Below are 24,329 nucleotides of genomic sequence, written 5' to 3' on the forward strand. Positions count from 1 at the left end.
TTTATTTCTAATTTACCAATGTTTGTAAGTGAGATTTAAGGTGGAAGGTTTCTATTTTTACATTTCCTTTAAAAAAAAAAATATTTACATTAAAATGACGTTCTAGGGCACCTCTTTAGCCTGTTTTTTTTTTTTTTTTTACTTTAAAATAACCAAATGTTTTAATATTTGTACTTTTTATAAACTGTTTTGCAGTGCAAATGCAAATATATAAATAACAAATTAGATAAATAAACAGGGAAATTTCAACTTATTAAGAAAAGAAACAAAAAAATGGACCATATGAAAAGGAAGAAATATGAAAAACACCAGAAAGCAAAATAGACCCCCCCCCCCCCCCCCCCCCCCCCCCCCCCCCCGCTTGACAAGAGTCAGTTGAGTTTTTTTGAGGAACCGATCCAGCTATACGAAGAAACTTGTGCCATCAGAAACTGAATTTGAATTGCTCAGACTGAATCTGTATATGTGTAATTTGAAATTAAATGCATTGCTTTGAAAATGAATTTCACCAAACTGAAACTGAATTTACTGGTTTGAAACTGAATTATTTTGCTTTGAAAATGTATGTTATTGTAATAAAAATTCTGTTTGACAACTTTCACTTTTGTGTATGAAATTCAATTTCAGTTCCAAAATTTAGTTTTCTGCGTCACACATCCGGGTCCTTGAGAATAGCTACATATTAATCAAACACAGATTTACGTTTTAGACTTTCTTTATGGCATTTTGAGCTGGAGTAGAGCAGCATCCATGAGCTTGGCGGATGTCAGTCACCAAGTTAAATGACTATCTGTAAGAAGCGTCATGTACAATATGCCATGCCACTGGTGCTACGTCGGTCTGCGTTTCCCTAGCCTTTACCTCAGCGTAACGTCTGTTGCCTAGCAACTGTGTTGGCGTGAAGCGCAGAGCTGTTAGCCGAACAAATGGAGCCTGAAGGTTAATACCGCAGTCTCCACTGTAAATTACTGCATGTTTTTATTTACTCCTTTTACATATTACTGATGGTTTATAATTCTATTTTGTTTAAAACGTTCTTGTTTTATGATCTTGTTCATTATTCAGCTATTTAAAATGTTCAAAATAATGTTTGTGTTCACAGATATAAAACTTTGTAACACTTTATCATAAATTGATAAATAACATTTGTTTAATTTATTTTGAAAGCGTTTATTTTTAGAACAACTTAAATACTAACATATTAACTTTAGGAACAAAGTTTAAATCAGTTTATTTGTACAGCTTAATAATAACATTAATAATAATAAATCAACCAAACATTAACATTAAACATCATCTGACTGAATTATATCTGTGTTTTAACTTCCACCCATTGGGGAAACCCAATGGGAGTTTGAAAACATTGTGCTGGCAGTCAGCTGTTTTATCAAGGTTTAGCGGACAGCTGGCGAGACGAGCCGGCTGCTAGGTCAGAAAATCTCTGCAATTAAGCGATATCTTGATGAACCGATCAGATATTTCAGGTTTACATAACTACATTCTTGTTTACAAACATTGTAAAAGTTTATTTTGTTTCACAGAAGCTTTTTTCTCTCCTCCGGCCTTTGCTACTTCCGTTTGAACAGTTTATTTCGACCAGCAATGAATCATGGGATAGGGTGGGCCATGAAGGATACACGGACCCCTCCTTCAAATCCGGGGAAAAGAAGAACGCATTGGTCTGCCGCATTTGGACGAACCTTCGAAGTTGGATAGCCTTCGTTGCTTCACCATAATTGTCCTACAAATGCGACATTCAAAGGATGCAGCGCCTGAATTTGGACACAGTAATAGAGAATGACATCCATGAATCGGTGACATTGTGTTTGATTAATCTGTGGCTTCAAGGATCTGGATGCGTGACACAAAAAACTGAATTTTGGAACTGAAATCGAATTATGGAACTGAAAATGAAAGTAATCATGCTGAATTTTCACTACAAACCAAAGCAATTCTCAAAGCAATCAAATTCAGTTTCAAACTATTAAATTCAGTTTCAGTTTAGTGAAATTCACTTTCAAACCAATGTGTTTACCATGCAATGGACTGGGGACCTGTCCAGGGTGTACCCCGCCTCCCGTCCATAGACTGCTGGAGATAGACACCAGCTTCCCCGCGACCCACTATAGAAGAGGTGGTACCGAACATGATTGACTGACTGCATTTAATTTCAAACTACACAAACACAGATTCAGTCTGAGCAATTCAAATTCTGTTTCTGATGGCACAAGTATTTTTGCATATCTAGAAGCCTCTTGGGATGTGTCATGAAGTGGGGTTTATGTGTTTTTGTCTGTCTGTCATGAGGAGAGCCACTGATGAGCAGTGAGTGGCTTAATGCCACACATCTTGGAGCAATCCAGACTGAGGTGCTTATAAGGAGCTGCAGGACATGCATTCATCGCCTGATGATCCCATGAGTGGTAACCTCAAGCCTCCGGCCATCTTTGTTTCAGAAGATTTAAGAAACCTGTCTAGTGACCTGTTAAGCTCTGTTCAGCCTGTCTAAAGGTTATCTCTGCTGCAACCTTCAGGTCCTGTAAGCTGTCTACATTCTGGAATCCATCTCCATCCCTTGAAGACCATAACCCACCAGACAAACCAAGCCCTGGCAGTTCACTCTGCAATTCTCACCAGTGCCAGACGCCCTGCTTGCTCCCCACGAACTCCCTTTCTCAGACAAGTTATGCCCGCCAGCCCGCTCGCTCTCGAACGATGCCCACGGACTTGCCGACTTGGACTCCCGGTGCAAACCTTCCCGGAATAAGCCCCCGCATCGATGACCGTTCCCTACCTGGCTTCCTCTCTGACCAGCACCAGTTCCAGGTTCCAGCCCCAACCATTATCAGTTTCTGACTCGCCGCAGTGTATTAAATAAACAAGTTACAAACTACTCTGGTTTTCTGATCGTGGTTCTGCATGTGGGTCAAAAAGTTACCTCCCAATATGTCAGGATGATGAAGGTTTTGAGGGGAATGTTCCTGTGGGTGGAGACCCTGGGGCACACCCAGAGCTTGCTGAATAGAATAGACAGTGCTATGAAAAGCATTTGTTCTCTTACAGATTTTTTTGTCACACTTAAATGTTTTAGATCATCAAATCACAGTATCAGACAAGGACAACCTGACTGGATGCCAATTGAAGAGCAGGTTATCAAATCCACCCTGGCCCTATGTGAAGAAGTAATTGGCTCCTAAATCTAATGACTGCTTGTGCCAACCATGGAGGCAACAACTGTTGTCAAGCATTTTAATAATTTAGAGTAAGTCTTTTTAATTGCTGTGGAAAACGTTTGGCCACGCTTTAAGTTGTTTAGGTTCTGACGCATTAAAGCAGCCACAGACCATCACACCGCCATCACCATGAATTACTTATTAGTTTTGAACAAGATATAATTGGATGCACACCTTCACTTTCATCCTGTCAATCCACCAAATATTTTTCCAAACATCTTACCAGTTATCAATATTGATAATGTGAAACTGTTCTGTGTCCTTTTTGGTGTGCTGTGATTTTTGCCTTGGATCTGTTCCCTGGATGCCTTTTTCCACAGTCTCTTCATATTGTGGAATGAAACCTAACCCTAAATAATGTAAGTCAGATCTGGAGTGTATTAGGTAATGAAATAACATTCTAAATCAACCACTCCAGGTAACATTTTCCACTGTTCTATGGTTTATTGTCTTTCACTGGGTTGCAAAGCCTTAGAAATGTCAGTCACCCTTTCCTTTAGATATCAATGACTATTTTTTATTAGTCATGAACATTCCTTAACTTACTCGTAGCTGAAAACATTGGTAAGGGCTACAAAATTATCTGCTTGAGTTATATGTAGTCCAAACATTGTTAGAAACGAATGAAATGTCAGTAATTTTATCGTCACAAAAATAAAAAAACAGATGTAAAGAAACCATTGCCTGCAGAAAGGAAAAACAAAAAAACAATAATCTCGGTTCAAAAGCTACCTAAATTGAATGCAATAAACACCCTGTGGGTTACCTGCCTGTTGCTGTTAATTATTAAATAGAATTAGTAAATTCCTGCAGAAGAAAATCTGTCCTGCAGCCATATTTCAGCTGCTAATTTTGCTGTTTCATACATCTCATACGTCCGCTCTCACTGACTCTCACAATAAATATTGAAAGCCTTCCTGACAAGTAATTTCCTCTGGCAAATCACAATATTTTGACACCCCACCCAAAAAGGTTACATAATAAGGACGTTTTTCCTTGCTTACGTGTTTGGATTTTAGAAATCCCAGGCTAACACCAGGTTGGCTTTATGTGCAATCTGATCCATGTGTTCCAGCCCTTTTTTTTCTGGCTTCTTAGAAGGACTTTATATTGTAGGAACAGTATGGCCAAAATTCTGGTGGTTTTGAAACTATGACTTTTTACTTTTGCTGTAACAGTAAGGAGCCCATGTCTATTTGTAGGTATTGACGAACTTTGAAAGGGACAGTATGACGTTTTTGTCCAGGTCACCACAGCCTATGGCTGTTTAAGACTCAAAAAAAAGTTGTCAGTTGCACCCCAAATGAGTTTTCTGTTGTTTGTTGTCCAGTTCATCTGGACTGGTATCTTCCTGTATCTTCCACTGTGTGAGCACTGGAAGAAAATATGTCTGCACACTGTAGTTGGCTTATGATACTCAAGTTATGATTCTTAGAATCTGAACCACATTTGATAATCTCCAGAAAGGTGTTCATTGTGGGTGCAAATTGTTATTAGAGGGGATGGGGGGTATGAAAGGGGGCTAACCCAAGTCAGCATTTGTGCAAAAACTGCCACTGGATTAATAGTGTTAGAAAAAAAGTTAAACATAACAGCCAATCAAACTTAAACTTTTTTTTGTGCAGGTGTGACTACCTCCAAAAGTACAGAAAAGATGTTAACAGGTCTTATAATATTACCCAAATCTGGCAGCTGTCAAATTCAATTCAGTTTTATTTATATAGCACCAATTCACAACACATGTCATCTCAAGGCACTTCACAAAGGGTTTGAAATGGTGTGGGATTGTTGGGGAGGTTAGAATGAACTACTGAGTGTTAGAGTTTGGCCATTTTAGAATAGGCAATATGTAGGGGTACTAAGTAAAAATAATGTACAGATAAAGTTTGTCCATCTAAAGCCCACTGGTGGCCATTGTTGTTAAAAACCACAAGGACTGGGGGTACCTCTGTCAGACTGATTTTAACCATTGGAAAAGAAAAGGGGTCACAGGTAGCAGAAATTGAGGATGGGTTTGCACCTCAACCATAACTGAGCCAGTTTAGGCTAAACTTGACTCCCCCTTTCTCCATCCAACAGGAAGGGAGGAAGGCAGAGCTAAAAATAATTGGAGATTGTCATTTTCTGTTGCATTGTGTGAAAGGTTTAAAATAGGCTAAGTCAATTCAATCGCATCATACAGATTTCAAGTCAGGTACATGCATTCCAATTAATCCCAACTATCAAACAATGCAGTCAGATTCAGTTATTTATTCAAATTGGATTTTTCAGTCTAATGAAACTCAGCAGATTGCATCAAGTCAGTGACTTGTAGTAGTCACTCCTCCTGGATGAGCATGTAGCTGCCATCTCTTTAGGGATTTGTTTGACCCACATGCAAACTCACTCAGGAGACCAGTAAAGGTTCAACGGTTTATTTACAGTCAATGTTTCAAGTCACACCAGAAAACCGGTAGGAAATGCTCAGGGAGGTACTTCAGACTTCTCGGGTTCTCTAAAGAGAGAAGCTCTGGTTAGTTCTGGCCACAGAGGAATAAATCCACAAAGTCCAAAAGAGTTTTACTTACTTGGGTCACAGGTAATAAACACCGGGAGGTTCTTTACCATTGGGCTTGGGAGTCAGGTAATCTAGAAGGGCAGTCCAATAAGAGCAGTCCAGAACAGAACAGAGCCCACACAGAGGAAGGAGTTTGGGAGATTTAGGATCCAAACCACAGTCTAGTGGTGATAATCCAAAGTTCACAAACTCTAGAGAGAGATACTGGAAGTCCAGGTAAAGAGGACCTCACAGGTACTAGCAAGAATCAGACAAAAACAAAGGAGGTTAGCTCAGGATCAGGTCAAACTGGCAAAGTTACACTGGCTTGATGATTACCACATGGGCAAAAACATTCAGGCAACAAAGGACTGGTGGCAGGCTCCTAAATACTCCTCCCAGGTACACACAATCAGCCAAAGATCAGGAACACCTGTAGTAGAGTCAGCAGTGGCTCCAGGAGGACCTCTGGTGGACAAGCACAGCATGACACTCCCAATTCCCAACAGTAGCGACAGTGGACAGTCACTGGAGTTGACTTTGCAGCAATCCCTCATACCGAGCATGCATACAGCAACATTGGAGAGGAAAAACTCCCTTTTAACAGGAAGAAACCTCCAGCAGAACCAGGCTCAGTGTGAGAGCCATCTGCCATGACCGACTGGGGGTCGTGGCAGAAACAGAAAAAGAACACAGAAGCACTGATCCAGGAGTCCTTTCTATTGGAAAGAAAAGTAAATGTTAATGGATATAGCTCCTTTAGTGGTTACATCTAGGAAGAAAAAACAGATAAACTCTGAGCCAGTATGAGTATGAGAGAGAACATATACAGTTAGTCACAGTAAAAGCTCAGTAAGTAGCTATGTCCAGGAGAAAAATAGGGTTAAACACTGAAAGACAGGGCCAAGTGTATAATCGGTAGAAGGTGAGCATTAAGTTGTTGGCAGCAGAAGCTAATAATGCAAAGTTGGAGAGTAGAATGAGAATGTAGCAGAGAGAGTGAAAGTGGTCATTATGTCCTCCAGCAGTCTAAGCATATAGCAGCATAACTACAGAGCTAGCTCAGGATAACCTAAGCCACTCTTAACTATAAGCTTTATCAAAAAGGAAAGTTTTAAGCCTAGCCTTAAAAGTAGACAGGGTGTCTGCCTCACGGACCAAAACTGGGAGCTGGTTCCACAGAAGAGGAGGTTGATAACTAAAGGATCTGCCTCCCATTCTACTTCTATAGACTCTAGGAACCACCAGTAAACCTGCAGTCTGAGAACAAAGTGCCCTGTTAGGATCATATGGAACAATCAGATCTCTGATGTATGATGGAGCTAGATCATTAAGGGCTATATATGTGAGGAGGATAATTTTAAATTCTATTCTGGATTTAACAGGGAGCCAATGAATGGAAGCTAAAACAGGAGAAACATGTTCTCTCTTTTTAATTGTCATCAAAACTCTTGCTGCAGCATTTTGAATCAGCTGAAGGCTTTTACCTGCATTTTGTGGACATCCTGATAGTAAGGAATTACAATAGTCCAGCCTTGAAGTAACAAATGCATGGACTAGTTTTTCAGCGTCACTCCTGGACAGGATATTTCTAATTTTTTATGTTCCGGAGGTGAAAGAAGGAAATCCTAGAAACCTGTTTAATATGGGATTTAAATTACATGTCCTGGTCAAAAATAATACCAAGGTTATTTACTTTATTACCGGAGGTCAATTTAATGCCTTCCAGGTTAAGTGATTGACTAAGCAGTTTCTGTTTCAAAGACTCCGGTCCAAACACGACAGATTCTGTCTTGTCTGAATTTAGAAGCAAAAAATTTAAAGTCATCCAAGTTTTTATGTCTTCAAGACATGCTTGTAGTCTATCTAACTGGTTGGGCTCATCAGGATTCATGGATAAGTAAAGTTGAGTATCATCAGCGTAACAATGACAATTTATCCTATGCTGCCTAATAATTTTACCTATTGAAAGCACACATATAGTGAAGAGAATTGGCATATTCCAGCCTGTCTAAGAGAATATTATGGTCGACTGTATCAAATGCAGCACTGAGATCTAACAGGACAAGAACAGACACAAGTCCATTATCTGAGGCTAGGAGAATATCATTAGTGACTTTCAGCAGAGCTGTTTCAGTGCTATGATGAGCTCTGAAACCTGAATGAAACTCTTCAAACAGGTCATTGCTGTGTAAATGCTCACACATTTGATTAGCAACAATTTTCTCAAAAAGTTTAGATAAGAACAGAAGATTGGATATAGGTCTGTAATTTATTAAATCATCTTGATCAAGCAAAGGTTTAAATCAAGGTTTAATTACAGCTAACTTAAACTTACTAAGGATAGCTTAATCATATCTAAAATGGGGTTGGTAATCAGAGGGAACACTTCCTTAAATAATTTGGTTGGGATTGGGTCTAACATACAAGTTGAAGGTTTAGATGAAGCTAATATTTTTGATAACTCAGGAAGCTCCACAGGATCAAAACAGTCCAAACACAAATCAGGTTCTACAGTTACTTCCAATGTTGTCTCGCTTGCTGAGGATGAAGTAATTATCTTCGGGAGTATGTCAATGATTTTATTTTTAATAGAATCAATTTTATTTAAAAAGAATCCCATAAACTCATGACTGCTAAGAGCTATGGGAATGGATGACTCAACAGAGCTATGACTCTGTGTAAGTTTAGTAACAGTACTAATGAGAAACCTGGGATTATTCTTGTTCTCTTCTGTTAATGATGAGAAATAAGCTGTTCTAACTTGGCGAAGTGTCTTTTTATACAACAGTAGGTTATTTTTCCAGATTAAGTAGGAATCCTCTAGGTGTGTAGAGCGCCATGTTCTGTCCAATTTTCTAACATTGTGCTTTCAATGCACATTAAGCATTTTTAATGATAAATGCAAATTGTTTGGCCTTAATCAACATTTTCTGTCCTAAGTTGTGAGCACGTGCTTACAAAAATGCATGTTGTTCCTTGTCGGTCTATCTTTACCAGTACGTACAGGTCCTTCTCAAAATATTAGCATATTGTGATAAAGTTCATTATTTTCCATAATGTCATGATGAAAATTTAACATTCATATATTTTAGATTCATTGCACACTAACTGAAATATTTCAGGTCTTTTATTGTCTTAATACGGATGATTGTGGCATACAGCTCATGAAAACCCAAAATTCCTATCTCACAGAATTAGCATATTTCATCCGACCAATAAAAGAAAAGTGTTTTTAATACAAAAAACGTCAACCTTCAAATAATCATGTACAGTTATGCACTCAATACTTGGTCGGGAATCCTTTTGCAGAAATGACTGCTTCAATGCGGCGTGGCATGGAGGCAATCAGCCTGTGGCACTGCTGAGGTCTTATGGAGGCCCAGGATGCTTCGATAGCGGCTTTTAGCTCATCCAGAGTGTTGGGTCTTGAGTCTCTCAACGTTCTCTTCACAATATCCCACATATTCTCTATGGGTTTCAGGTCAGGAGAGTTGGCAGGCCAATTGAGCACAGTGATACCATGGTCAGTAAACCATTTACCAGTGGTTTTGGCACTGTGAGCAGGTGCCAGGTCGTGCTGAAAAATGAAATCTTCATCTCCATAAAGCTTTTCAGCAGATGGAAGCATGAAGTGCTCCAAAATCTCCTGATAGCTAGCTGCATTGACCCTGCCCTTGATAAAACACAGTGGACCAACACCAGCAGCTGACACGGCACCCCAGACCATCACTGACTGTAGGTACTTGACACTGGACTTCTGGCATTTTGGCATTTCCTCCTCCCCAGTCTTCCTCCAGACTCTGGCACCTTGATTTCCGAATGACATGCAGAATTTGCTTTCATCCGAAAAAAGTACTTTGGACCACTGAGCAACAGTCCAGTGCTGCTCCTCTGTAGCCCAGGTCAGGCGCTTCTGCCGCTGTTTCTGGTTCAAAAGTGGCTTGACCTGGGGAATGCGGCACCTGTAGCCCATTTCCTGCACACGCCTGTGCACGGTGGCTCTGGATGTTTCTACTCCAGACTCAGTCCACTGCTTCCGCAGGTCCCCCAAGGTCTGGAATCGGCCCTTCTCCACAATCTTCCTCAGGGTCCGGTCACCTCTTCTCGTTGTGCAGCATTTTCTGCCACACTTTTTCCTTCCCACAGACTTCCCACTGAGGTGCCTTGATACAGCACTCTGGGAACAGCCTATTCGTTCAGAAATGTCTTTCTGTGTCTTACCCTCTTGATTGAGGGTGTCAATAGTGGCCTTCTGGACAGCAGTCAGGTCGGTAGTCTTACCCATGATTGGGGTTTTGAGTGATGAACCAGGCTGGGAGTTTTAAAGGCCTCAGGAATCTTTTGCAGGTGTTTAGAGTTAACTCGTTGATTCAGATGATTAGGTTCATAGCTCGTTTAGAGACCCTTTTAATGATATGCTAATTTTGTGAGATAGGAATTTTGGGTTTTCATGAGCTGTATGCCAAAATCATCCGTATTAAGACAATAAAAGACCTGAAATATTTCAGTTAGTGTGCAATGAATCTAAAACATATGAATGTTAAATTTTCATCATGACATTATGGAAAATAATGAACTTTATCACAATATGCTAATATTTTGAGAAGGACCTGTACTGTTTGAGACATTGCCAGCATGCAACTGTTTTGATGTTATCCCACAGAGAAATACTGAGAATGTTTCTTGGTACTCAAGGCACAGTTGCTGTGGCAACTCAGTCAACAGTATATTTATTCATGTCTGTGATACAATGTGAGAGGAAAAACCCTGTCTGTTTTTCTGCTACTGTCATCCTCACTCTGCACATGTACACATTTTTACAGACTTGCGTACACATTTAATCGACAGATGTAGTGGGAACATTGCCTATTAAAGGGGGCCAAATTATCCCAATAATAACAGCTCTTTACTCTTACACAAGTAGGGTGGATTTGGATGAAAATAAATTAATATCTTGACAATATTCTAATGTAATCATTACATTTTGCTATGAATCAGAAAAAGGTGGACCCAAGATTCAGCCAGACACAGTACTGAAAGTTTAAAAGGTTTATTCAGCCACAGGAAAACGTCACACAGGTAACACTCCTCACAGCTTCCAGGAATCACTGCTTTTGTCTTGAGTGGAACTTGAAACCCAGAGGGGAAACCTCAGTGGGCGGCAGGCGGTGATCTCCACCGCACAGGTAAGAAGTGACTCCAAGCTGAATAATCCAAGGGCTAGGCTGGCTCAATAATCCAAGGACAGAAACAGGGTCAACAATTGGAACAAGAGGTGTCAGGCAAGGGGCAGGCAGAGGCATAAACCAGATGCAGGAAACAAGGTCGACAACCAAAATCCAAATAGTCTGACAGGGAGCAGGCAGAGGCATAAATCCAAAAGGCAAGGCAAGGTCAAAAACAATGATCAGACAGGAAGGAACGCTGGATATCTACTCACACGAATGGCTTTCAATAATCTGGCATGGTCTGCTTGTCAGAGTCAGTATATATCAGGGAAGACACAGGTGCTTGGCATTCCACAGATTGCACTACACTGCAGCAGCCACCAGGTGCATCTAATCTGCTGATTGCAGCCAGGGAGACAGGGTAGAGCAGACGTGCCAGAATCATAACACATTTAGCTTGGTAAAATCTCATTTTTAAGATTTTTCTGCCTCTGACTAACATCAAGATCAAAGTGAATGCCTTTATCAGGTGTATTTTGTTTTTGAATATGTAGATTTAGTTCTCAGCTAAGCAATATAGCTATACAATTAGTGAGATTGTGTTTATGTGGTCAAACATGTGCATAGTACTTTAGTGAGATTGTGTTTATGTGGTCAAACGTGCATAGTACTTTATGCACCATTAGGTAACTGGATAAAATACTGCAACAAAATTATCTTGGATATTTCACTATGCTATAGCCTTTATCCTATATTTCCTGCTCAATTTTTCCTCTACAGCTTGTTGTGTTTAATGCATACTGTTATTGTTAGTGTAAAATTCCAAACTGAATGTCTGACCTTTACCAAACTTCTTTTTTTCCCCACTAGGAGGCAGTGGAATCAGGTTTTGCCATGTCATATTCTTCTTTTTATAAGATTTGTTGTTATTTGGTAAAGTTTACAGGCCTATTAACTAGCTTTTGATTTAGAAAGTATTACATAGAAATAAATAAAGAATCAGAAACAATTTAAGAATTTAACTTTATATATATATTTCGTAACAACATTTTTATAACAGAGACAGGGTACACCGTGGTCAGGGACCTACTCTAATCCAGGACATACGGTCATTCACAACCTCTATGTTCAGGGTAAGCTACAAAAGCTCACTGCTAAACAAGTTGACTGCCAACAGAGTAGTTGCTATGTCTAAGCATTATAATGGAAAGTTGAGTGGAAGGAGAAAGTACATAGGACCTTTTACTTGTCCTATGTAATTGAAATTTGAATTCTGAAGCAGATTTGTGGGTTTTTACTGTCTGTAAGCCATAGTCATTAAAATTAATTAAATAAATACCTCAAATGAACCATTTTAACCCGATTTAACCAGTGATGACATGTTTAGCCGCATGCTGTCATTCAACCCTGGCTGTCTAGGTGGTGTCCAGAAAATGATGTGGGCTACATTCATAATTGGTTAACATTTTGGGGAAAACCTGGTCTGATCTGGAGAGACGGCATCCAACCCACTTTGGATGAAGCTGCTCTTCTTTCTAGGAATCTGGCCGAATTTATTAGTTCTCCAAAACTCTGACAACCCAGGGTTCAGACCAGGAAGCAGGCTCGTAGTTTAATACTCCTCTCTGCAGCTTCTGTACTGCTACCCACCCATTACCCTATTAAGACAGTGTCTCGCTCACAGCCAAAACTGAATAGATTAAAAAATAATCTAAAAGGAGGAAATCAGGAAAATCTCATAAAAAATAAACACAACTCAGACCGAAAAGAAAAACAATTAAATGTGGCCTACTGAACATACGATCTCTCTCTTAAAAGACATTGCTAGTTAGTGATCTGATTTCTGACAATCAGATTGATTTATTTTGCCTCACAGAGACCTGGCTGCAGCAAGAGGATTATGTAACTATAAATGAGTCAACTCCTACTAATTATTTAAATTTTCACATTCCTCAAAATACTGGGCGAGGAGGAGGAATAGCAACCATCTTTCAGTCCGATTTATTGACTAGTCCCAGACCAATCAATAGCTACAACTCTTTTGAATATTTAATCCTTAGTTTTCCTCATCCAAATTGCAAAGCACTAAAACCACTTCTGTTTGTTTTGTACCGTCCACCAGGCCCTTACTGTCAATTTTTAGATCAGTTTTCAGACCTTTTATCTGATTTAGTGTTAAATACTGATAAGGTTATTATAGTGGGGGATTTTAACATTCATGTTGACACTGAAAGTGATAGCCTAAATATAGCGTTTAATGCTATCTTAGACTCAATTGGCTTTGCTCAAAACATTAACAAACCTACCCACCTTTGTCTTCATTCTCTGGACCTTGTGCTGACATATGGCATTGACTGTAAAGACATAACAATATTTTCTCATAACCCTGTCCTGTCTGACAATTTCTTAATAACCTTTGAGTTTAATTTAACCGAGTACTCCACACCTGAAAGATAATTTCATTATAGTAGATCATTATCAGACAATGCTGTAACAACCTTTAAAGAATCTGTTCCACTTTTAATCTCCTCATTATCACTGAAAGGCACAGTGGAGGGCAATAATTCTGTTTCTGCCCCTTCACAAATTGATTCTTTTGTTCATAGTGTTTCTTCATCATTGCGTGATGCATTAGACAATGCAGCCCCCTTGAAAAAGAAGGTAATCATTCATAGGAGGCAGGCTCCTTGGTTTAATTTAGATCTACGTACTTTAAAGCACAATGTTAGAAAATTGGAGAGAAAATGGCATTCTACACACCTAGAGGATTCCTACTTAATCTGGAAAAATAGCCCACTGTTGTATAAAAAGACACTTCATCAAGCTAGAACAGCTTATTTCTCATCATTAATAGAAGAGAACAAGAATAATCCTAGGTTTCTCATTAGTACAGTTGCTAAACTTACACAGAGTCATACATCTGTTGAGCCATCCATTGCCTTAGCTCTTAGCAGTCATGACTTTATGGGATTCTTCTTAAATAAAATTGATTCTATTGAAAATAAAATCTTTGACATACTCCCGAAGATGATTACTTCATTCTCAGCAAGTGAGACAACATTGGAAATAACTGTAGAACCTGATCTGTGTTTGGACTGTTTTGATCCTGTGAAGCTTCCTGAGTTATCAGAAATATTAGCTTCATCTAAACCTTCAACTTGTATGTTAGACCCAATCTCAACCAAATTATTTAAAGAAGTGTTCCCTCTGATTACCAGCCCCATTTTAGATATGATTAATCTATCCTTAGTAAGTTTAAGTTAGCTGTAATTAAACCTTGATTTAAACCTTTGCTTGATCAAGATGATTTAATAAATTACAGACCTATATCCAATCTTCCATTCTTATGTAAAATTCTTGAGAAAATAGTTGCTAATCAAATGTCTGAGCATTTACACAGCAATGACCTGTTTGAAGAGTTTCAGTCAGGCTTCAGAGCTCATCATAACACTGAAACAGCTCTGCTGAAAGTCACCAATGATATTCTTATGGCCTCAGATAATGGACTTGTGTCTGTACTTGTCCTCTTAGATCTCAGTGCTGCATTTGATACAGTCGACCATAACATTCTCTTAAAAAGGCTGGAATATGCTGTAGGGATCAGGGGAACAGTGCTAGGCTGGTTTAAATCTTATCTGTCTGACAGATTCCAGTTTGTTCATGTAAATGATAAATCATCTTTAAACTCCAGGGTTAATTGTGGAGTACCACAGGGTTCAGTACTTGGGCTAATTCTCTTTACTATATATAAGCTTCCAGTAGGTCAAATTATCAGGCAGCATAGGATATATTTTCACTGTTACGCTGATGATACTCAGCTTTACTTATCCATACATTCTGATGAACCCAACCAGTTAGATAGACAACAAACATGTCTTGAAGATATAAAAACTTGGATGACTTTAAATTCTTTGCTTCTAAATTCAGACAAGACAGAAGTTGTCGTCTTTGGACCGGAGTCTTTAAAAAAGAAACTGCTTAGCCAATCACTTAACCTGGATGGCATTAGATTGACCTCCGGTAAAGTAAAAACCTTGGTGTTATGTTTGACCAGGACATGTCATTTAAATCCCATATTAAACAGGTTTCTAGGATTTCTTCTTTCATCTCCGGAACATTGCCAAAATTAGAAATATCCTATTCAGGAGTGACGCTGAAAAACTAGTCCATGCATTTTGTTACTTCAAGGCTGGACTATTGTAATTCTTTACTATCAGGATGTCCACAAAATGCAGTTAAAAGCCTTCAGCTGATTCAAAATGCTGCAGAAAGAGTTCTGATGAAAATTAAAAAGAGAGAAAATGTTTCTCCTATTTTAGCTTTCCTTCACTGGCTCCCTGTTAAATCCAGAATAGAATTTTAAATTCTTTTCCTCACATATAAAGCCCTTAATGATCTAGCTCCATCATACATCAGAGATCTGATTGTTCCATATGTTCCTAACAGGGCACTTCGTTCTCAGACTGCAGGTTTACTGGTGGTTCCTAGAGTCTCTAGAAGTAGAATGGGAGGCAGATCCTTTAGTTATCAACCTCCTCTTCTGTGGAACCAGCTCCCAGTTTAGGTCCGTGAGGCAGACACCTTGTCTACTTTTAAGGCTAGGCTTAAAACATTCCTTTTTGATAAAGCTTATATTTAGAGTGGCTTAGGTTATCAAGGAGGGAGCCTTCCTCCCTTCCTGTTGGTTGGAGTAAGGGGGGGTCTGGTTTAGCCTAAACCAGCTCAGTTATGGTTGAGGTGCAAACACACCCTCCATTTCTGCTACCTGTATGACCCCTTCTCTTTTCCAATAGTTATAATCAGTCTGAGAGAGGTATCTTGTGGTTTCCTTGTGGTTTTTAGTATAACAATGACCATCAGTGGGACCCTTTGTGGGGTGCCTTGTGATGACATTGTTGTAAATAAGCGCCGTTTAACTAAATAATCTGAACTTAAACTATCTGTGTAGTTATGCTGCTATAGGCTTAGGCTGCTAGAGGACATAATGACCACTTTCACCCTCTTCGCTACATTCTGGCTCTGTGTCTACCTGTGACACCTTCCTGGAGAGGGGCATCGTCCGAGCATCTGCTGGCAACAACTTAATGCTCACCCTCTACCGATGATCTGCATGGCCCTGTCTTTTAGTGTTTAACCCTTTCTTACTCCTAGACATGGCAATTGACTGAGCTTTACTGTAACTAATTATATGTGCTCTTTTTCATCCTCCAACCTTGAAAACTGGCTCAGAGTTTATCTGTTCTTTCTTTCTAGGTGAAACCACTAAAGGAGCTACATCCTTTAACATTTACTTTTCCTTCCCATAGAAAGGACTTCTGGATCAGTGCTTCTTTGTTCTCTTTGTGTCTCTTCTCTGTTCTCTCAAACCCCCAGTCGGTCGTGGCAGATGGTCGCTCACACTGAGCCTGGTTCTGCTGGAGGTTTCTTCCTGTTAAAAGGGAGTTTTTCCTCTCCATTGTCGCTACATGCATGCTCAGTATGAGGGATTGCTGCAAAGTCAATGCCAGTGACTGTCCACTGTCTCTACATGCTCATCCGGGAGGAGGGAATGCTGCAAGTCACTGACTGGATGCAATCTGCTGGGTTTCCTTAGACAGAAAAACTTTTGATCCAATTTGAATAAAAAACTAACTCTGACTGCATTGTTCAATGGTTAGGACTAATTGGAATGTATGTACCTGATTGTTGTGAAGTGCCCTGAGACAACATGTGTTGTGAATTGGCGCTATATAAATAAACTGAATTGAATTGAATTGAATTTTGTGTAATGAATCTATATGGGAGATGAGATGTTACTTTTTTAATTAGACTGCCAAAATAAATTCCCTAAACAAATTCCCATAAATTCCTATTTTAATTGACTGAAATGGTCCCTAAAATGTTGCTTTGTCACAATTTTGCTTAATGTTTTAGTCTGAATACAAGATAAACATAAAGAGCTCTCCATAAGCACTCTATGTTTTTAAATTGCTTTGAAATTAAAGTGCACTAATTAACAGAATCAATCTGTGTTAAATTTAGAGATGTTAGAGTGTAGCTAGGTGCAGTTTGTTCACGAGAAAAAGCTTTTACAAGTCAAGAATTAGTATAAAATCGGTCCTAACAATTAATTTTAATGATTGTAATTTTATCAAATGATTGGGGACTACAGACTATAAAACTATTTTCTATTTTAGGAGCATTGCCCTCCCAGTCTGACAACACCCTCCACGAACATTTGCAAAAAGCTTCCTTTTTCCAAAACATTTATTTATTCACCCATTTTGTGATATGACATCCTTCATTTAGAGCCTGTATTTGCCACGCTGATATATTTGAGCGGTGCCGCTTTACCTCTGCAGCCTCCTGGCAAATGCATGCCTGTTGCAAGTCTAAATGGGATATATTTTAAGATATAACTTGTCAAGATGTGTCAAATGGAGGCAGGAGGCAATGCCCATATAAAAAAAGGATCAGTGCCATATTTATGTATAATGAGGAGAAGTGTTCTCTGACTGCTTTGCTTTAATAACACACAGTCTGGGTGTGCTATTATTGTAAGCTGTCTAAAAACTTTCCCTTCTTGTGTATCACCTTATATCAAAATATTCTACCATGCAGGAGAAACAGTAATGAGTGTGAATGCCTATTTCTCGTGCCACTGTTCATATTTCTTCACTATGTTTATGTTGAAAGCTGGCTTTGCAACATGGTGGACCAGATAATCAAGGCAGGTAATAAGAAAGACAGTTTTGCTATTTTCACATGACTTTTAATAAATGAAAACCTTCACTCACCGGCCACTTTATTAGGTGCACCTTCATGGGCCTCCTTATGTGCATGATGACATTACGTAGTTGCTGCAGAACTGTTAGCTGGACCAAGAAAATATCCCCATTATCATTACACAACCCCCATTAGCCTAAACCAGGGATGTCAAACTCCAGTCCTCAAGGGCCGGTGTCCTCAAACATTTAGATGTGTCCCTGGTCCAACACACCTGAATCTATGGCCGAATTACCTCCTCAGTATGCAGTCAAGTTCTCCAGAATCCTGCTAATGACCTAATTTTTAGATTCAGGTGTGTTGAAGCAGAGGCACATCTAAAGGTTTCAGGACACTGGCCCTTGAGGACTGAAGTTTGACACCTGTGGCCTGAACTGTTTATATGAGGCAGGATGGACCTGTGTTTTCATGTTCTTTACATCAGACTCCAACCCTAGCATCTAAATGTTACAGCTCAAATTGAGAAACATTTCCAATCTCTTTTGTCCAGTTTTGGTGGGTATGTGTGAACTGTAGCCTCGGTTTCCTGTTCTTAAGGAAGAGTGGCACTTTTGCTCAGTATGGTATACTGCTGCTGTACCCCATGTGCTTCAAAGTTTGATAAATGGTGCATTCAAAGATGTTGTTCCATTTACCTGTTTTCTAATAAGTGCTACAAAGCTGAGATGGCTCTATGTGAAAATCCTAGTAGATCAACATTTAATGAAATGCTTAGACCTGCCTGTCAGGCACCAATAGTAAATGGTAAAAGGCCTGTACTTGTATAGCGCTTTATTTATTCCTTAGACCACCTATTTATACACACATTCACACACTGACAGTGCTAAGCTACACTGTAGCCACAACTGCCTTGGGTCAGATTGACAGAAGCATGCAATCGGCACCACAAGGCCCTCTGACCAGCATCAGCAGGCAGGGCGTGTGGAGTGTCTGGCCCAAGGACAGAATGACTGAGACACATGGAGCGGAAGTTCGGACCAGCAATCCACCGGTTACAGGACAGACTCCTACCTGAGCCACAGGTCTCACCAATGACCATACAACTTTGAAATCGACTCAGTCAGTCCCTGTTCTTCCTCATCCTGATGCTCAGTCTGAACCTCAATAAGTTGTTTTTATCACATCTAGATGCGTAAATGCACTGAGTTGCTGCTATGTCTGATTTGCTATTTATGTTACCAAGCTATTGAACAGGTGTACCTAATAAAGTGACCAGAAGTGAGTGTTTTGTAAATTTAGTGCTGCATTTCTGCCAATCTTTCTCAATAACTGAAATTGTTTGTGCAGCTGAGCAGCCATCTGCTCATCCAAGGTTTCTCTGATTAGACAGTACATGTTGACATAACATGTTCTCTTTATGGAGCCCTGCTGTTACACATTTGCACCCATATTCTGAGCAGAATATTTCTGGTCTTCTCCAAACCTTTATAAAAATGTACGATATTAACCATGTTAATTTGACGATTTCCTTCTTTTGACAGCCATTCCTTTGGTTGTTGAAAATCTTTCTGAACTATGAATCTGTTGTGTAACTGCTACTACATGATTCTACTCTAAATGATTTCTCATCTCAGTTTTCTTACATTTATTTGTTGAATCAATAGAATTCCCTTAGAGATAGGGTGTCATGGACAAACTGAGTTACAGCTTTTGTTAACAAAGGATGGTGATGTAAGAAACATAGATCATAAAATCAACTTAAACGGATTAAACAGTGGGCAGAGGATGTGTTTCTAAACAGAAAGGCAGTGATAACGCTTTGAAGATGGTCTGTCTGCACTTTTCATGGACTGTAAATGCCTTGAAGTATAACCAAATTATTTTAAAGCAGGGCATTATACAACAGTAGTGAGTAAAGGACACACACACATGTCATTTCACAAACTCTCACACAAGTGAAATAATTGTTTCCATGTGCTGCAGACCTTTCTGATTTGGCAAAGTTGCGTGAGAGCAGCAAATGATTACCAAGTTTAGAACCAAAGGGTTCAGTACCACAGCTGTGACAAAACCAATGTAATTGGATACAGAAGGGATTTGTCACCCTGCAAAAAGTCTTCACATTCCTGCTTCTTGTATCAGATTAAGGACATTTTGCTGTGCTTTGTCCGTGTGCTAGACAGTTTGGACAAGTTCTTGCTGGCTTATGTGTTTTAATGCGATTGTAGACAGTGTTCTGATTGATTGACACTCCGATTTTGTTTTTGGGTTCTTTCTTCTATGTGTGTAGCCCAATCCAGCTGAATATTTTATAGTTCAATAGTTTGCAGTCTTGGCTTAATTTATGCTTCTTTATTTTATTTTACATTCATGGAGCCTTTAGGGCTGTGGGTAATAATGAGTCAGGGATTCTGTTTTAGCATACATACACTGTTATTTTAGGTGTCAATTGGGCAGTATTCCAACCACAAATTAGGTAATTCGTTTGGTCTTAAAATGAATTAAATTGAGAAAATTAAAGATCTGATTACATTTTATTTTATTGTACAGGTATGTCTAAATAATAATTTATCTCTTGAAAATGTTGAACATTTTTTGCCACTCATTTCATAAGGTGAAACTCATATTTTAGAGGTTCATTAAACAGAGTGAAATATTTCAAGCCTTTATTTCTTGTTTTTTAATGATTATGGCTAAGAAATACTGAAAACCTAAACTTCACTGTCTCAGAAAATCTGAATTTTACATAAGATCATTAGTAAAATTTTAAACAGAAATGTCAGACTTCTAAAAAGACCATTCATTTCTATGCATCAGTGCTTGGCTGGGCTTTTTTTTACCTGAAATATTGCATTGATGAGGCGTGGCATGGAGATGATCAGCCTGTGTTTCTGCTGAGGTGTAATGGAAAACCGGATTGTTTTGATAGCAGCCTCCAGGTCATCTGCATTGTTGGGTCTGGTGTTTCTCATCTTTCTCTTGACAATAACCAATAGACTTTTTTATGTGTGGGCAGGTGTCAAGACCTGCTGGGAAATGAAATCATCGTCCACATAAAGCTTGTCAGCAGAAGGAAGCATGAACTGCTCTAACATTCCCTGGTAAATGGATGCATTGGCTGTGGACTTCAGAAAACCAACACCAGCAAATAACATGGCCCCTGAAATGCAAAATGTAATTTTATCTGAAAAGAAGACTTTAGACCACTGAGCAACAGTCCGATTCTTTTTCTCCTTAGCCCATGTCAGACGCTTCTGATGTTGTGTCTGGTTCAGGAGTGGCTTGACACGAGAAATGCAAGATTTATAGACCATGTGTAGGATTCATCTGTGCTTAGTGTCTCTTTATGTGCTGACTGCAGCCTCAGTCCACTATTTGTGAAGCCCCTTACAAATTCTTGAATGGGTTTTGCTTGACAATCCTCTCAAGACTGTGGTTATCCCTGTTGCTGGTGCATCTTTTCCTACCACACTTTATCCTTTCACTCAACTTTCTACAACACTGTGAACGACTGACTTCTTTAGCTATGACCTTTTGTCATTGGCTTACAAAAAATAAAGGCTTGACATATTTCACTGCCTCTGTAATGAATCTATATACTATATGAGTTTCACCTAAGTTGATGGCATAAGTAATGTTTTATTTTTTAGGTAATAAATGTCCTCAACTTCAAACGCTGTTACCTCCTTGTAGCCACCCACCAGCCCCTGACATTGGTCTGAGGAATCTGGTTTCCTCAGTATTAGAGGTTAGATGTTCAATGGTTTTCTTGTATATACAGCCTATTTCAACTCACCCCACAACATTTCAGAAGGGTGTTTTACTCCATCCAGGACTTTTTATTTTGTAGTTTTCAAACCTGTCTTTTGCTGATTTACAAGTTTTCTGGGGGCATTGTCATGTTGCAGGGTACAGTTCTGCTTCAGTTTTATAACAACACAGGTTGTAATGGATTGTCCTATTTTTTTACATGACTGTAGTTGGCAGAAGGTATCATGTTTTTCAGATTTCTCCAGTTTTATCAGCTTCGTAGGAGCACAAAAGGTCTCATTATTATGTTTCATTCCTCAAAATATTCCCATTGTCAAAATAAGATCATGAAAAGACTGCAATAAAAATTCAGATTGAAGCAGCAACAGTATTTGACCCTACAGATATCCCAGTTAGCTAAGTCAACAAAGATGTTTGCACACTGAATATTGCTTGTCTGATGTATTTGGACCATTTTCTAAGCTTTACAAGGCCACAACACTTTTTTTTGTAAAGTTTAAACTTTTTCTGACTTAGAAAAAAATAAATGTCTCTCTTTCCTTGATCATTTATTTGAACAATCTTTAAAAAAGACTGTCTCCTAATTTGTAATTGGCTACAAAATGCAGCTAATCAGTTGCAGTCTCTGGACCTGGGATGAGAACTTAAGGATGTTAACAGACTGTTACTGGTATTTCTGTACAACCTCAGACACTTCATAATCTCTACAACTAATTGGTTGCAGTGATATAAATAGCTGCATGTATATTTACTAGTTTTACATATGAGATTAATGATTCCTCTGGGGAGCAAGTGGGGACATTTAGTTGAATTTTTCCTTAAAACCACTAGACAAAATATAAAACTAACAAGACTGATGGTTTTCTAAGACAACTTGAGTCTGAAACAATACATTTTTTTTAGTTTTTAAAATGATCTTCTACAGGTTACCCAATTGCTTTCAGCGCAAATAAAAATAAAACAGTTTGTAAGCTCATCATTTTAACAGTGTATTCCTCTGAGAGCGGCAGCACACTGCTGGCCCTACAGCTATAAAACCACAATGACGCAAATCCAGGGGCCACATAATTTGCTGTAAAACAGGAGATATTTAACCCTTTGTGGTCAAGATTAAATTTTGCCACATGGAAAACACGAAGACCCTGTGTTGGATATACAGGGGTTGAACAATGAAACTGAAACACCTGGTTTTAGACCACAACAATTTATTAGTATGGTGTAGGGCCTGTTTTTGCGGCCAATACAGCGTCAATTTGTCTTGGAAATGACATAAACAAGTCCTGCACAGTGGTCAGAGGGATTTTAAGCTATTCTTCTTGCAGGATAGTGGCCAGGTCACTACGTGATACTGGTGGAGGAAAACGTTTCCTGACTGGCTCCTCCAAAACACCCCAAAGTGGCTCAATAATATTTAGATCTGGTGACTGTGCAGACCATGGGAGATGTTCAACTTCACTTTCATGTTCCTCAAACCAATCTTTCACCAGTCTTGCTGTGTGTATTGGTGCATTGTCATCCTGATACACAGCACCGCCTTCAGGATACAATGTTTGAACCATTGGATGCACATGGTCCTCAAGAATGGTTTGGTAGTCCTTGGCAGTGACGTGTCCATCTAGCACAAGTATTGGGCCAAGGGAATGCCATGATATGGCAGCCCAAACCATCACTGATCCACCCCCATGCTTCACTCTGGGCATGCAACAGTCTGGGTGGTACGCTTCTTTGGGGCTTCTCCACACCGTAACTCTCCCGGATGTGGGGAAAACAGTAAAGGTGGACTCATCAGAGAACAATACATGTTTCACATTGTCCACAGCCCAAGATTTGCGCTCCTTGCACCATTGAAACCGACGTTTGGCATTGGCATGAGTGACCAAGGTTTTGGCTATAGCAGCCCGGCCGTGTATATTGACCCTGTGGAGCTCCCGACAGACAGTTCTGGTGGAAACAGGAGAGTTGAGGTGCATATTTAATTCTGCCGTGATTTGGGCAGCCATGGTTTTATGTTTTTTGGATAGAATCCGGGTTAGCACCCAAACATCCCTTTCAGACAGCTTCCTCTTGCGTCCACAGTTAATCCTGTTGGATGTGGTTCGTCCTTCTTGGTGGTATGCTGACATTACCCTGGATACCGTGGCTCTTGATACATCACAAAGACTTGCTGTCTTGGTCACAGATGCACCAGCAAGACGTGCACCAACAATTTGTCCTTTTTTGAACTCTGGTATGTCACCCATAATGTTGTGTGCATTTCAATATTTTGAGCAAAACTGTGCTCTTACCCTGCTAATTGAACCTTCACACTGCTCTTACTGGTGGAATGTGCAATCAATGAAGACTGGCTACCAGGCTGGTCCAATTTAGCCATGAAATCTCCCACACTATAATGACAAGTGTTTCAGTTTCATTGTCCAACCCCTGTATGTATAAATTTCTGACAAATATTTCTGCGACTCAGCCCACTTAATTGTGGTTTCTGACTAATAACCATAAATTCAGATTAATCCTTTCTCCTTACTAACATCAAAGATCCATTCTGTGTGCACTGCAATTGGATAAAAAATATATATATCTAACAGTCATGCATCATTTTCTGCCACCTTTTAGTGACTGTATTCTAGGTAGCCATTTACTGTAACTACTGTACTGTAAAGATGCATTTTTTGACTTAGATTTTATTACTAGATAATTAAATATATGTTAAAACAAGGTTCGGGTATAAAATGAGTCTTTTCAAGTCAGTGAGATTGTTAAGACTATTGAAAGCTTAGGTGTACAGTATGTACTTACTTTAGGTGCAGTTAGAGATGTACCAAATAAAGGTTTCTTGGCTAGCTTTTCATGGTTCCTTTCAAAACTCCTTAGGATTTTTATTGGTAGAATCTAAAAATATTTCCTTACCTATTTGAT

General features: G+C 39.3%; 2 long non-coding RNA genes across 2 annotated transcripts; one reads left to right on the plus strand and one right to left on the minus strand.

Annotated features, from left to right (window-relative positions):
- Positions 1–777: 777 nt before the first annotated feature.
- LOC124874379 lies at positions 778–2,893 on the plus strand. Its single transcript, XR_007039787.1, has 3 exons — positions 778–939; positions 2,308–2,423; positions 2,535–2,893. It is a non-coding gene; the product is annotated as an uncharacterized LOC124874379 (long non-coding RNA).
- Positions 2,894–5,631: 2,738 nt separating this feature from the next.
- Positions 5,632–6,116, minus strand: LOC124873309. The gene is made up of 2 exons (XR_007039496.1): positions 5,801–6,116; positions 5,632–5,727 (listed from the first exon to the last, which is right to left on the minus strand). It is a non-coding gene; the product is annotated as an uncharacterized LOC124873309 (long non-coding RNA).
- Between the last annotated feature and the right edge of the window lie 18,213 nt (positions 6,117–24,329).

Source organism: Girardinichthys multiradiatus, chromosome 9 (assembly GCF_021462225.1).
Source record: "Girardinichthys multiradiatus isolate DD_20200921_A chromosome 9, DD_fGirMul_XY1, whole genome shotgun sequence".
Lineage (NCBI taxonomy): Eukaryota > Metazoa > Chordata > Actinopteri > Cyprinodontiformes > Goodeidae > Girardinichthys > Girardinichthys multiradiatus.